Source organism: Mus musculus, chromosome 17 (genome assembly GCF_000001635.26).
Source record: "Mus musculus strain C57BL/6J chromosome 17, GRCm38.p6 C57BL/6J".
In the NCBI taxonomy this organism is placed as follows: Eukaryota; Metazoa; Chordata; class Mammalia; order Rodentia; family Muridae; genus Mus; species Mus musculus.
In genome coordinates this window covers 59,653,664-59,670,033 of record NC_000083.6, presented here as the reverse complement: position 1 = coordinate 59,670,033, position 16,370 = coordinate 59,653,664, and the positions used below count along the sequence as shown (strand labels likewise).

At 36.0% G+C, this 16,370-nt stretch overlaps 1 pseudogene; it reads right to left on the bottom strand.

The window, feature by feature from the left end:
• Gm49852 (predicted gene, 49852) lies at positions 12,787–13,413 on the bottom strand (annotated as a pseudogene).

The window sequence follows — 16,370 nt, the reverse complement described above, 5'->3', positions numbered from 1 at the left end:
GACTTTTGGGATAGCATTGGAAATGTAAATGAAGAAAATACCTAATAAATAAAAAAATATGGTGTGGCATAGGGATGGAGAAACTTGGAGACAAATTCCTATGACTCACCCTTCTTTATCCTTAAGATCTTGATTTAGAGAGGAAGATTGTAGACCAGAGACAGAGAATGGTCTCCCTTGTCTTCAGGTGAGAAACAAAACATTGGGCAAGTAGTGGAAGGCAGAGGTGCTAGGCACAGTGAAGAAAGTGACACCAAACAAAACCAGAGAATTTTGACAAAATATTAAGCTTTGGATTTAGCAGTAACAATGCATTGTAAAAGAGTCGTCAAGTCACCAACACATAGTAAGAGTTTCTGCTCTTCTCACTTGATCATTGGTGCTGTGGTAAAAAAAAAAAAAAAAAAATCAGCACATATAGGGGCATTCAGATAAATCTTTCTGTTAAGAAGCTCAAGAAGCCGAAGGCTTTATGATTCAGTGTCTCAAATGTGACAGGCCAAGACAGTGCCAAGGTTCCTCCATCTTCTATCAATGCTGAGGACAGTTTTAGATTAATTAGAATTTGTTATCTTTGATAGAGAATCCCAGGGAAAATAGTCAATTCTATTGTATAATTGTTTTTTTTTTCTTTTCAAAAACAAAAAACAAACAAAACAAGCTCTAAACACTCAGGCCTGCACTTACATCCAGAATGCCTAAGTATATTCCCAACAGGTTGGAATAAAGTCTTTCGATTGGCCATACAAAGTGTCTAAGAAGTCATTGGTAGTGAGCTCCTCAGAACACAAAGGTCTCCTATTCCACCTGAAAAGCAAAAGATCATCCACCAAATCACTGTGGGCCTACAGAAGACTGTTACTTATACAGACTTATGGTAATCGTGGTTGGTAGTACAGCCACCTTACCCCTCACAAGCAGAAGATTCTTATAGGTATGGCCTGACCTCTGGGCAGAGGGGATATATGAGCCAAAGTGTCATTGTGACTGAAGTTGGAGTGTGTTCAGAATGGAATCACTCATCCGTCCTGTCCACGTCTTATCCCACTGGTATCCATAGCATTGGTCTCATTGCTTTCTACATTCTGCAAGCATCCAGTATACAATATCAAATGTGACTACTATCTGGAAAATTTCAACATTTGTGCCCATGCTACAGAATGCCTTTGAACAAATGGTTCTCTGAAGGTTGGGTCTACTCTCCCTTTGTTGTCATGCCTGCATCTTGGTAGCTTTAGCAAGGAGTAAGTCTAGAAAGGGTCAAAGCAACATTTGTGTCCCAGGAAGAATTGCTCTTTGTATCAAACTTCTCTGGTCTCAAAGAGAAAACTATTCAAGACCTCTAAACCCTATATCAAGTGCAAAGTCAGAGTACTAGGAAACATAAATAGCATCTCAATCACTCATCTCTTTAACCAGGAAGATGTGTAGGTAGGAATGTCTCATTATTTGTTTCACTACCTAATCATCTCTGTTATATAACTTTCATAAGCACATTCCCTCCCTGTCTCATCTTGCCCCTCCCTTGTTCCCCAGCTTCACCCTCATCATACATTTTTATATTTATAATTATTAACAAATACACCCACACTAATCTTTAAACTTGATGAATAAGCATCCTAGATCATTCCTTTTCTATCATTATTGTTGGAGAACCTAACATTAACAAGTATTTAGTTCTTCCGTTCGGTGTCTAGTTTGCTTTTAATTTGAGATTTTTGTTATTATTATCTATTTCCCACCTCTGGATGGAAGATAGGAGGAGTTGAAATCCCTAAAAGAAGACTTGGCTCTGCTATAAGGCCACCATTAGCAGATGTGCAAATCAATATGAGGACATGTCACATCAAGACACATGACAGTGTATCTCCCTAATGACAAAGCAGAGATACTTCTATAGTTTAAATGCTGAAAAATAATAAAAGACCAAAATTTCTAAATGCCAATGGCTTCAAAAATACTTGAAATTAACAGATAAATGAAGTAAGAAAGGTAATTCAAGAAGTAGATGAGAAATTCAGCAGTGCTGAGTAAGGTTGTACTCCTTTATAATCCCATCTCTTGAAAAGCTAAGGCAGAATATCATTAATTAACAGCCTATACAATTTTACAACACAAGGCCCTTCATCAAAATAAGAAAAAAATTTTTTTTTAATATTTTTAATTACGTGTTTTTCTCAATTACATTTTCAATGCTATCCCAAAAGTCCCCCACACCCTCCCCCCATCTCCCCTACCCACCCAATCCAGCAAAGTGTCATTAAAATCATAGAAATTGAAAAATAAAATTTACAAGCTCACTAGATTAAACAAAACTTTCTTAACAATAAAGGTAGAAAAAGAAATTATTGTGACAGTTTCTAGGAAATCTCTGTTGCAATGTGGATAGTCCTTGGATCAAAGAAGCTCATATGCAAACTATAGTTAGTCAATTCAATGATACAAAAAACTTAAACAAACTTTCCAAATCCAGAGTAGAGTTAAAATGGGAAGGGTACCAAGGAAGGATCATATATTGAAAGCTGTAAAATAGGAGCAACAGTTACCTACCAAAGCAAACTCATCAGAATGACAGGTAAACTCTCAGCAAAAATCTTAAACCAAGTAATGAGACCAAAACACTCCAATGTAAGACCTAAGCATATCAACTGACATAAAAAAATTCCGAATCTGGAAAACCTATACTTCAAATAAATGGAAATAAAGGGTTTCCAAGAATTTACAAAGTTAAGCAAGTTATGACCACTATGTTAGAATTGCTGATGTCATTTATGAAATCTTACATGTAACTGAAAGGAAAGGCCCAAGCTTGGGAAAGAATATAAACCATAAGAGGGACAGATGAGCCAATGAGATGGAGATAGGGAGCAAGCACATTCACTTCATTAAACCAGAAAAATTTCAATACAATCACAAGAAATCAAAGAAAATACTAATGAAATTCAAGGAGTCCGTAAATAATTGTCAACAAAATCCCAACATGTAATCGATCTTATCTTTTCAACTAAAAGAAACAGTGTGCTCACAAAAATTTACAGGCTATTGTTATTGTCTTGGTAGCCCTTGAGAGCTTCATGATAACTTTCTACTGCTAATGACACCATGCACATCTGATTGAGTCCAGAGTACCCTGACTGGTTTGAATACCTCATTCTTAAAGGCTAAGCTTTCACAGTACCAGAAAGTGTCACATAGGTTTCCAAAGCAGTGAGGCAAGGAACACCTCACTGTCTATTGTGCCTGTGAAATACAACAGAGCCTAGTACATGTGTATTAGTGGCATGTACCTCTTGGTCTTATAAGATTTAAGATCCATGCAAGAGAATGGAGAATAGGGTAAGGGAAACTTACCTAGTTGTGCAGTGCTAATGAAGTGCTAATGGTTACAACCCCCATTTACTAAACCAACATAGTCCCTAAGTTCACTAATTATTTGTCCTTATTCTAAGAGATAACTATTTTCCTCACCCTTCATTAAAAAAAAAAAAAATCTTTTCATCAGGCAGAGACCTTTTAGAACCACAACTAGTCAATACCGAGGTTTACAGAATAGAGACCAGTCCCAATAGACATATCTACAAAACCAATTTCCTGCACTTAAGCCTCAGGGAACCTTGCAGAAGAGGTAATGAAAACATTGTATGAGCCAGAGGATCACAGAGTTGACTGTAGGATTGTATCTACAAGTAATATCAGTAACAGTACTCGTGAAGTCTCACCAATATGTCTGCCTAAACCTGAGCAGAACAGGGACAACAACAGAAATGCTAAAGTGGATAGGAAAGATTATGAGACCTCTACCGTACACACACACACACACACACACACACACACACACACACACACACACACACACACACACACAGACAGACACACACAGACACACACAGACACACACACACATCCTATAGGCAACTAATTTTCCCCAGAGAAGTCCACAACAATTGGATATCCAAAACCAAATGTAGACTGACAAGGTTATATTTAGGAATCTACACTTGCCTTTATATACAAATGTAACACCCATTAATGAAACTGAGAATATAAATATGAAAGAGACTAAGGAGGGGCATACGGATGGGGAAAAGAGAATAGACAAAGGAAGTAATAAAATTATCATCACAAAAATAAAAGAAAATATTTATTTCTAAATTGGAATCCTGAAAAGAGTGGAATTATGTTTCAAGAGCATCTAGTCTCTCTAATGTGAGAAATGCAAATTAAAATTATAGCAGAATAGTAAAATAACTGGTAGTTTAGAAGATTGGATTTACAACAAGGTATAATTATTTAATCTCCACAAGAAACACACTCTACTAGCAAAGATGCACCAAATTAAAATGAGAGTACTTAAAAATTGTTGTGCTGAGAAGCCAAAAATTGAAAATGGACTGTACTCATACCTTAGCAAAATAAGTTTAAAATATTTTAAAATGGTAAATAAGGTTACTACATTTAATAAAAGGAGGATCACCACATGAAGAACATAAAGACCAGAAAATGATTTGCCATAAGAATAAATACAAGCAATGAATGTATAAATGTAGTAAGCAAACAATTTCCCTGGAAGTACAAAAAGCCCAAAATACATAAATATGCTTTAATATATTTAACATTTTTTTTCGGGGAAATGCAATCAAAACTATGTTTAAATACCTTCTCGTCTATGTCTACATGGTTATCTTTAGTAAAACAATGACATATCCAGTTAAAGATATATAGAGCATAATGGGTACAATACTTATATACTGTTTGTGGAAATTAAAGGAGGCACAGTAGAAATTAATGAAAATGTTCCTCACAACATTGCAAATGATTTGACCATGCTATCTGGTTGACTAGTGTTGCCTTCGAATAGGTTGTGCAAGCAACCGCAGCTGTGGGGACTGTCCCCAAATTACCATTTCATTGCTCTTGTTTTCCAGTTTTACTACTCCCTCTGCCTCTGTACTCCCTGAGCCTTGGGGGCTTGGCAAATTGTGAATCTCTGTAGTAACCACCATCCACTGTCCAAAGAAATGTCTCTTATGTGGATTGAGAGGTAGTCTAATCTGAGCGTATAAAGGTAATTATTTAGGAGGCAGTTTGATGCGAAGCTAAGTTGATTAAAAAAAAATAGTAATAGATTCTCCTTAGGTCCATTTTCTTTTCTTGTAGTTGCTGTCTTTAAGTGGTTTTGTTTTCAGTTTAATACGGGTTTTGTAAAACCACTTCTGAAGACTTTCTCTCTCTGTTTTATGGAATAATTTAAATAGTACTACTCTCAGTTCAATCAAGTTCTTTAAGAACTTGGCAGTGAATCCATTAGACTCTGAGCCTTTTCTTTGTGACTTTTTTTAATATATACATTATTATTACCTCAATATTATTGCTTCTGCTCTTACACATTGCTGGTGGGAGGGAAATTACTGTATCTACATTGAAATCAATTAAAATTATCCTGAAAAGAAATTGGAATGTAACTATCATATGACCCATCTATACCATTCCTGGGCTCATGCCAAAGGATTTTATATCCTTCTACAAAGATATTTGCACACTTATGCTTATTACTTTTCAATTTAATTTTTAATTGTTAACAAAGGAAGAGGGAACCTCAACTGAAGAATTCTCTAGAGATCATCATTGCTTTCTGGGAAGATATGTTAAAAGAGGTCTTGATTGTGAATTAAGGTAAGCAATGCCCTGCTCACTGTGTATAGTATCACTGCTAGATAAGTATCCTTAAACTTCCCCCCCAAAAAAGGTAGCTAAGCAAATCCATGTGAAATAGAGGGAGTACAAGTGAGTGAGCAATGCCTTAACTATACTAAGTGAACACTGACTATACTGAAGTGTTATTTTGGTCAGTTATTTTATGCAAGTTTCGATTTGCCTGTTCTTGACAAGCTTCTTCTGAAAGCAGCATTCATTCCTGAAAGTGAAAAATCTAAAACTATAAAGAGAACAAAATCCAAGCTCGGGGAGAAGATGAGTAAAAGTTTCATGGTTCCTGGTTAAAAATATTTCAGAAGGGTATGCTAGTGATAATATTTATTCTTAACATTGTGAAAAGCATGTTATGATAAAGCTAAATACAGATTTATAAATTGTTTGCCTCTTATATCTAGTGTCCCAGGGTGGCTTCTCTTGCTACAATAAACATCATGTTCATAACAATTTGAGAGGAAAGGATTTGTTTGGCTTACAGAGTACATCACCAAGGGAAGCCAGGTAAAGAACTCAAGCCAAAAACTAGGAAGTGGGAGCTGAAGTAGAAGCTACCACAGGACTCTGCTAAATGGCTTGCTTTCTCCCTGGCTTGTTCATCTTCCTTTTCATACAGCTCTTGCCCACATACCTTTGGAAAGCCCTAGCGAACTGGGCCCTCCTGAATGAACTATCTATTAAGATAATGCCTCGCAAACATCCCACTTGCAAATTCACAGAAGAAATTCCTCAAGTACGATGCCCCATTCCCTGGTATCTCTGTTTGTGTCAAATTGATAAAAACCAATCAACATATCTAGAAGTAAATAAATAAGAATTAAAAGAAAGAATACGTTAAAACCTAAAACAAAGGCATAGTTATGAGAAGCCTCAATAGAAAATAGAAAAAAAAAAAAAAACTTTGTCTCTGTAACTCCTTTCAGGGGTATTTTGTTCCTTATTCTAAGGAGGAATGAAGTATCCACCCATTGGTCTTCCCTCTTCTTGATTTTTTTTGTGTGTTGCAAATTGTATCTTGGGTGTTCTATGTTTCTGGGCTAATATCCACCTATCAGTGAGTGGCTATCTAGTGACTTCTTTTGTGATTGGGTTACTTCACTAAGGATGATAGCCTCCAGATACATACATTTGTCCAAGAATTTCATAAATTCATTGTTTTTAATAGCTGAATAGTACTCCATTGTTTAATTGTACCATCAGCCATCAAACCCAGACACTATTGCATATGCCAGCAAGATTTTCATGAAGGGACCCTAGTATAGCTGTCTTGTATGAGGCTATGCTAGTGCCTGGCAAATGCAGAAGTGGATGCTCACAGTCATCTATAAGATGGAACACAGGCCCCCAATGGAGAAGCTAGAGAGAGCACTCAAGGAGCTGAAGGGGTCTGCAACCCTATAGGTGGAACAAAATTATGAACTAACTAGTTCCCACAGAGCTTGTGTCTCTAGCTGCATATGTAGCAGAAGATGGCCTAGTTGGCCATCACTGGGAAGAGAAATCCTTTGTTATTGCAAACCTTATATGCCCTGGTACAGGGGAATGCCAGGGCCAAGAAGCGGGAGTGGGTGGGTAGGGGAGTGGGGGGCGGTATAGGGAACTTTTGGGATAGCATTTGAAATATACATAAATAAAATATCTAATAAAACTAAATTTAAAAAAAAGAAAATAAGAAAAAAAGTAGGATCATGTGTTTCTATTATATATGAAAAATAAACCTAAAAACCTATATATTATAATAACTAATCCACTATATAATATATATATATATATATTATAGTACTGATATATATGTATATATAGCATATATATAATATGTATGTTATATATAATGTGTATATTATATATGTGTATAATATATATACATATATATATAATAGATAATTGTATACAGCCATCTAAGAAAAAGGTTTAAGATACTTTCATAACAAATATATCAAATTCACGTGTGTATATCTGAATAAAATCAGTGGAATGTGTGTGATGATTAATGTGTATGCTCTCTGGGATGGGATTCTAGAATTCATAGCCTTACCTAACTTCCAGTTCACTCTCTCAACTTTGTATTTATGGCTGAAGATGTAGTCTCCATCTTCCTGTACAATCTGCTGGCTCCCATGCCTCCTCCACCATAAGACCTAATTTTATTAGTTTGCAACCACAGTCAAAATAAAGTCTTCTTTCTAGAAACTGTCTTTGTTCATGACAGTTTTCATCTCAGCAAGGGAGAAGCAACCATTAGAATGTGCTCAACTCTTTGCATTAAAGCCATATAAAGTATAGAGGCAACTTTAGATATGATGTGTGTATTAAATTCATGTAGTGAGTATAGTTATTTAATATTTCATCAAGTAATAAAATATTTAAAATTATGGAGATATGAGCTGACTCATTATAAATATAGTTTTCTTTGATTTTCAATAGACCCCTAGATTAAACTATTAAGAATTCACTAATTTATTCCTTCCACTAATCAGGAATGATTGACAGCTATGATCTAGGCGATGTGTTAGTACTAGTAAACTGGGGAGTTATAAATAGGCACTGATATTACTCTTTTAAAGTAGACAGTGTAATAGTAGTCATATCAGTGAACATCCAACTGCAGACTCATTTAAGACTCTGAAGGAAATTAAATCATCTCTACTAACAGGAAGAATGTGGAAAGCCAGCATCAGACAGAGAAGTGATGCTCCAGAGAGTTTCTGTGTTAAATCTAGGAAACCTAAGGATGTAAGCAAACCTGAAGAAGTGTGTGAAAGCTATGTGTATTGTTTTTGTGGTTTTTGTTTTGTTTTGTTTTTGTTTTTGTTGACGTATTAAAACACCATGACCAAAAGCAACGAAAAGAAGGGAGAATTTATTTTGGCTTATGGATCCAGAGCGATATGAATCCTTTCTGTCTGGATCAGATGTGTAAAGGAAAGTGTCCGACATGGCAACAGGAGCAAGAAGCTGAGAGATTTCCATCTACACCCAGGCAGGACAAAGACCAAACAGTATAGTGCAAGACACTGTAGTCTCAAACTCCGATTGTAGTGATATGCTTATCTTGGAAACAAAATTTTCAAATAATTGAGCATACATGGGAGAATTGTAATTCAAACCTCCACACTCTAGATCTCACAAGGTTTTGATATGATTTATTGTGGATTTGCAAGTAAGTGGGGGATGTTATGGCTTATGTCTACAGTGTGTTATTTACAGGTTTATCTTTAAGTGTGTGTGTGTGTGTGTGTGTGTGTGTGTGTGTGTGTGTGTGTGGGTGTACCCTCTTAACCACTGAGCCATCTCACCAGCCTTCTACTTACAGATTCCTTACGTTCTCAGACATTGAGTCTTTCACAATGTAATATGAAATAATTGACCAATCTACCTTGACTTTTATAAATGATTTTCTTTGCATTAACAATTGATTTTAAGATAATAGGTCATAAAATCTTGATTTATTTAGTGTAATGAAAAAATATAAGTAGTATTGTTTTTGTTTATCAAAGAAAAGTATGTATACTTTTCAGGGCATTTCTCAATACAATCACATATAGATAGATGATCGATAGATAGATAGATAGATAGATAGATAGATAGATAGATAGATAGATAGATAGATGATAGTTATAGATATATAGTTTCAGAATAACATAGCACAGATATTCATTTGAGCTTACTGTAAAACTAGTTAATTTTCAAGCTTAATGAAGAATAATTCATTTTGCTAATATTCTTCAAAAAATTAATGAGTTAGAAATGTCATAAGATAACTAAGATTTACTAGATGTACTTACGTGCTCCAAGAGCACATAATTCTAAGTTTTTGAAAGCTATGCGAGGTCTCAGCTTAGCATCAGCTGTCGAGCCTGACACCTCTATTTACTCCCTACAGCTTTGTAGGAGTATTCCGGCTCCCTTACATGCAGTAGTACTTGCCTAGTCAGGAACACATTGCTGCCAATGGAAGCTCTGGGATCTCTGGCATGATGGAAACTCAATGCTATTCCAATGTAGCCCCAGGCTGTGGCTCTCAAGCCCCATGCATTGGGAGAATCTTCTGCCAAAAGCCCCAGTGTTATGGCAGATAGTGAGTCTTGACTATCAGGGGACTCTGAGTGATGTTTGCTGAAGACTGGAAGGCAGCCATTGATAGAGAAGTTTTTAGATGCAGTTGTAATGGTATTACAGAATTAAAGAAATGCCCACATATCCAAATTAATATTCACTTTTTATTCATATTCACTTTCAAATATGCTTTATTACTAGGGTTTAATTATAGAAATACATGAGACCTAAATGGAGTTTTGTTGTTTTTTTTTTTTAAGTCAGAGAGAACAGACTGACATGCAGACACACACAGACATATACGCACAGAGGTGGGGCGGGGGGAGGGAGGGATGGAGGGGAGAGAGAAAAAGAGAGGGAGGGAGAGAGAGAGAGGGAGAGAGAGAGAGAGAGAGAGAGAGAGAGAGAACCAAAATACAAAATAGAGTGTTGAATTATCCTAAATATAGCTTTCTTGGGGGGAGTGGGGAAAAGACCTCAAAATGGAGAAAAAAAACATAATTACTATCTACAAAAATAGGAGAGAAACACTGATATATTTTCATGGATTGAATCAAGATTATATGCCAGATATTTGGCTTTGTGTCCTTTTAAAAATAATATTCCCTTGCATTCTTTTGAGTTTGGAGTTCTCCCAATTATTCCTTTGTGACCAATTCACACCTGTGAATACACAGGGATGCTGAGTGTGAGTTCATTGCCTACTGGACAGACAATTTAATTTCACTCTAAAGTTATTGCAGTAATTACTGAAATTTCATGAATGTTCATGTTGGTTTAAATCATTTTATCCACTTTTTTCCAGCAGCAATTAATGAGGGAATAATTTAGTGAGCTTAAAAGTCACCTCTGATTTCATGTTTTAAAAATGTGAGTTAGAAACCTAGATGTTTAACTATACAAAAGAGAAAAGGTATCTGATGTCTTTAGAACACTCAATTTAACTTGAAATCTTGGATGAAGTCAAGGCCTATTGCCTTCTTTCCATCTTTTATTTTCCCTTTTTTTTTTTTTTTTTTTTTTTTTTGCTACCCAATAACGTTCTCTTAAGAAAAAGCTGCAAAATTTAACCTATGGTTGTATGATTTACTAAGGCATTTGGTTTTCTAACAATTGGATTCAAAATATCAGATATCTGATATTCTAGATATTTTCCTCGAGGAGCATTTTGGAGTCAAACTAGAAATCTGAATGTGAAAATATAGTTTCATCCTAATCCAGTTATGTTAGAAAAAAATTTCATAATAAAGATTGAAGATTCACATAATTTCAGATTATGGAAATAAGTGTAATCATGGGTTTTAAAATTATGTTCTGATTCTAAGCAAACTAGGAGTCATATATTATTAATATTGCACATTTCATATATTGAAAAACATAGATAAGAATTAGATGATATGTATTAAGTATACTTTTAAAGGAAACTATGTCAAGTAATCTAAATATTATGTACCATGGTAAAGAAAAGTCTAAGATCAAACATACATCTGTATTTATTCGTAATATAGTTTATCAGAAATTTATTTATAACAAAAGTGATATTTAAATGGCTATTATATACAATATTTATTGTCCTACTGTGTATCAAATTCCTTTTTCAGTTGGCACTACTGTAAACATTATATAAAGTGAAATTCCTGCATAAAGCTGTGGTGGCTCATACCTTTCCTTTAATCCCAGCACTAAGGAGGCAGAGGCAGGTGGATAGTTGTGTCTGAGGCCAGTCTGGTGTACAAAGTGATTTCCAGGGCAGCTGGGGCTACACAGAGAAACCTTGTCTCGAAAAATGACAGACCAGAGAGACAGACCAGACTGACAGAGAAAGAAAGAAAGAAAAAGAAAGAAAGAAAGAAAGAAGGGAGGGAGGGAGGGAGGGAGGGAGGGAGGGAGGGAGGGAGGGAGGGAGGGAGGGAGGGAGGGAAAGAAAGGAGCAAGGAAGGAGAGAGGGAAGGAAGAAGGAGGTATGTATGGAGGGGGAGAAGGAAGGAAGAAAAAAGAAGGAAGGGAGGGAGGGAGGGAGGAAGGAAGGAAGGAAGGAAGGAAGGAAGGAAGGAAGGAAGGAAGGAAGGAAGGAAGGAAGGAAGGAAAGTATGAAACTAAGTGGCTGGAAAACACAGAAATGAACAAACAGTAAGCAGTCAAGAATTCTGAAAGGAAATATTTACGTAAATATATTCAGAGTTTAAAAATCTGTGAGCTTGAGAGTGCGTGCATGTGTGTGTTTGCCTGTGTACACAGTGTGCACATATTCTTAGAGTTAAGACATATATATATTTCAAGATTTATACCAGATAAAAGGCAGTCAGGAAACAGCTTCCTTTAGCCTCAGTGGCAAAGATACTTACATAGTTACTACTTACAGTTTGCTCCTTAGCATATACAAGTTCTCACAGGAGTCTACTAAACCCAAGCTGCAACAGCATTCACACTCATGTGTCAACTTCATTTATTCTCATTTTTACCTTATGTTTTCAGCACTTAGCCTTCTATTGCGATTCAACTTCCTGTTTGTCTCTGAGCCCTCTACAGTCTTTCACTCTCCCTTTTACCTCATCAATCACTCTTTTTGGAACTTCTTCTTTAGGCTGTCATCTAATACATATCCCTGATGTAAATATATTTTACCTGCAACATCACCAAGTTCTTTGTTTAAGAACTACAGTTCGTTATTTAAAGCAGCCCGTGCCTGTCCTCTCATAATTTGCTCTTCACATAATGTCAAGGTCATTAGAAAGTGTTACAAGGCAAACCTTCAAGAAGTACTCCATTTCAGTTTCTGAAATCGTGGATGATCCTTCTACTATAATGTGCCTGATGTCAACATTTCTCACAATGGGTTTCTGTTTTCCCTGCTGAATTCTCTTTCTTAAGATACAAATTTACTCATCTGACAGCTTTTACCCTTGCATTTGTTTTGTATGTAATTCTGATGTTCACATATGCACACATTCAATTTCAATGTTCTCATATACAAATAAAGTTTTTTCTATAGCAAATATCATTTTAGCTTTTATTCTTATGCATATACAGAATTATATTTAAATTCATATGTAATAATATTTACATGTTAATTAATTTACACGTGGGAATATAAGAAAATTCCAGATGACGGGTTTACAAACAAAGAAAACTATACAAGACAGGAAGAGAACCAATGTAAATGCTTCGATCTTCCCCTGCTACCAGCAGACAGGGACTTTCAGAGAGCTACATCTTCTTAATCTTATTGTCCAAGTCATAAAAGTACGGGTGCTACAGGGCCATTTTGCCAGAGGTTCCTTTGGCAGGGTCATAGGCTAGCAATTTTGAGAGCAAATCCAAGCCATTCTATCCAGGTTCTTGACATGGGATGAGAGGCTCTCTGGCTTCCACTTGGGAAAGGTGTTCTTGTGTCTTCAGGGACTCTACTTCTGATCACACTTCATTGTTAGGAGTGCCTAGAGCTCTAAATCCTAAAGAGCTGGTCAATCTCTGAATCCCCATGGAAAAGCGGCTTCTTGGTTGCCAGTTCTGCAAATATGGTCTCTATACTCCAGATGTCAACCGAAGTGGAGTAATGAGCTGAGCCAAGAAACACTTCTGGAGGTTGGTACCACAGTGTCACTACGTCCTGTGAGTACAGTCTTATCGGTATTCCAAACTCTCTGGTTATTTTAAATAACTATTTGCATATGGTAAGTGGAAGATGGCCAATAGTTAAAACTGTCTGCTATACAACAATAGAACTTGAGACTGAGTCTTCAGAACATACATAAAGATGGACACTATAGCACATGTCTGTATCCCAAACTTTCTACTGAAAAACGGGAGCAGAGGCAGGGCAATCTATAGAAGCTTTTGTTTCTTCACAGTCTAGTATAGCCAGCAATGAAGAATGAAACACAGACCCTGTCTTAAACAGGCTGGAAAGCTAGGATTGGCTTAAGAATAATCTCTCTCTCTCTCTCTCTCTCTCTCTCTCTCTCTCTCTCTCTCTCTCTCTCTCTCTCTCACACACACACACACACACACACACACACATGTTAAAACATAATTTTACTGTTGTACTTGGCCTACCTTGCCAGGAACTATATTAATTTCATTTCAAATTCTGCTGCTACTTAAACCACTTAATTGTGTTCTTTTTTAATGTGTACTTTTGTCTGAATTAAAGACAAAATAGCAAAGTTCTTGTATTCTGTTTAAGCATTTAATACGTATTATCAAATACTTAGAAAAATGTCTTCATTTTTGTGAAGACATTTTGTGAAATGTCTTCATTGGGTGAGTAAAGATTTGTAATATAGCAAAATATATTGCTTTGCAAAATTCTTAATGAATGATGAAATCAGTCATTTTAAACCTTTACAATACTTGAAAATATATAAAGCATCAGAAAGTCTTGAACCATTTAAGACCAATTCCAAGGTTCTATATTCCTTAGTAGATTATCAGAAGTCTGGCTCAGTGTAAATCAAGGCACACAGAGTACTCACATACATGAAGTTTTGAGATGCATGAGTTGGAAAGGTTAGTTTATGAAAATATTTATTCCTCAATGAACTCACAACATATCACTATTAAAGTTGGGTTTTGGGAGCTATGACATTTGTGAGGGGACAGATTTTTAACTAATGGTTTATTACATCATTATTATAGAAACCCTGTAGCCATATCATATTTTATTTATTTTTATTGACAATAAATATTTCATACAATTTATCACGATGAAAGCTTCCCCTCTCTCATCTCATCTCTGATTCTCTCCAACCATCAAAATCAGTGTTCTCTCTCTCTCTCTCTCTCTCTCTCTCTCTCTCTCTCTCTCTCTCTCAAAACAGGCACATTAAACAAACAAACAAACAAACAAACAAGAATAGAATACAATAAAGAAGAAAAGCACAAAAGATACATATACACACAAAGGCAGAGATAATGCAGACACAGAAATCCTATTAAAATCAGAATTATAAGATAAAAAATAATTTCCAAAAATGATCTTCATTTTATTTGTAGTCAGTCATCAACTTCTACGAATTGTGCCTACCCTTAAGTGTGGTTTGTATACCGAGTGAAAGTACTTTAAAGAAAGCTAATTTTTACAAACAGACACCAATGGAAGGTAGTTCTTTGGTTAGAGATGTGACATCCCACTGGCCTGGACCCATGTTCACACTGTCATGTTCTCTTTGAGTTCATGTGTATCAGCCCTGTTTTGTCAGATAGGAATTGTTTCCTTGGTGTTGTCCATCCCTACTAGGTCTTAGAATCATTGTCTACCCTCATCCTCAGAGTTCCCTAAGGTGAGGGTTTTGATGGAGATGCCTGGTTTAAAACTGACTGTTCCACGGTCTCATATTTGTGCACATTATGCAGTGTTGGGTCTCTGTACCTGTTTTCATCCTCTGAAGCAAGAAGCCTCTTTGATGATGGCTGAGCAGGGCATTGAGCTTTGAGTAAAGCAGATGGTGTTCATAACAACGCAGTCATAACAAAGGAATCATAACGATGTGGTCATATCACCTTTTTATACACAGGCATAGTTGTCCTCTCTGGGAACACACAAAACAGAACCATCTGCAGTTATGTTACAGGTGTGGCATAGCCCAATCTTTGCAAACAGATTTAATCATAAACATGGATAAGTCCTGTTTGACTTTATTAAAAGATTGGCTTCAAGTCCAAGATGGTGGCAGGCTGGTTCATCAGCCTCACAAAGTATTACGTTTCCTTTTCATCTTCTCATTGTTGTTATCATTTTCATTACATTTATTGACAATTTCATTCAGATATTCTGCGTATTTGTTTTTCTTTTCTTTTACCTACCCTGCCTTACCACTGTAATATCGCATTTAACTCCCTCCTCTTAAATCACTCTACTATGTTCATATCTTTTTTGTGATGTACTGGCTTGAACTAGTTCCTACTATGATCAGAGGGGTGCACACATGCCCTGAAACTCCCTGCTGAACTATTAACCGTTAATGGACTCTGGGTGAGAAACAGTCATAGTCTTTAGTTTGTACCCACTGCTGTGCCCACCAGGCTGTAATGGATTCTACTAACAATATTTTTGCTTAATTAGTTCTCCAGTTTAAGCTTTGCAAGGAACTACACATCATTTTATACTTTTATAGTTTTTCTCGAGAATAATTTCTTTATTCCCAAAGTAAAGGCTTTAAAAATTTTTTAATGTGAATTGTCTATAACTAATTCTCGGTGGTTGCTTCTCAGAAAAAAATAATAATAAATGTCTCCCTTTGTTAAATTTTTTAAGAGCTTTACACTCAGGACAAAATTATATGCAAATGGATTTCCTTTAGAACTCTGAAATATGTTCCCATTCCTGTGTTTTTACTTTTTCAAATGTGATTATATCTAATTGTTTTGTCATTTCTTCGGCTTGTTTTTTACTCCTTGTGTAATTTTGTAATTTCATGTGTACCCTCAATTTCTACACAGTTCATTAAGATATGCCAAGATTGCGTCCTCCTCTGTTTGCACTTCTGTAAAGAGTGTGTCCTTGTCTCTCATTTCTTTGTATTGCTGGGTCTTCAGTCTCTTCGTTCCTTGCCCTCCTTAACTTTTACTGGTGGGTGTTTCAGTTAGCAAACATACCTGACTTG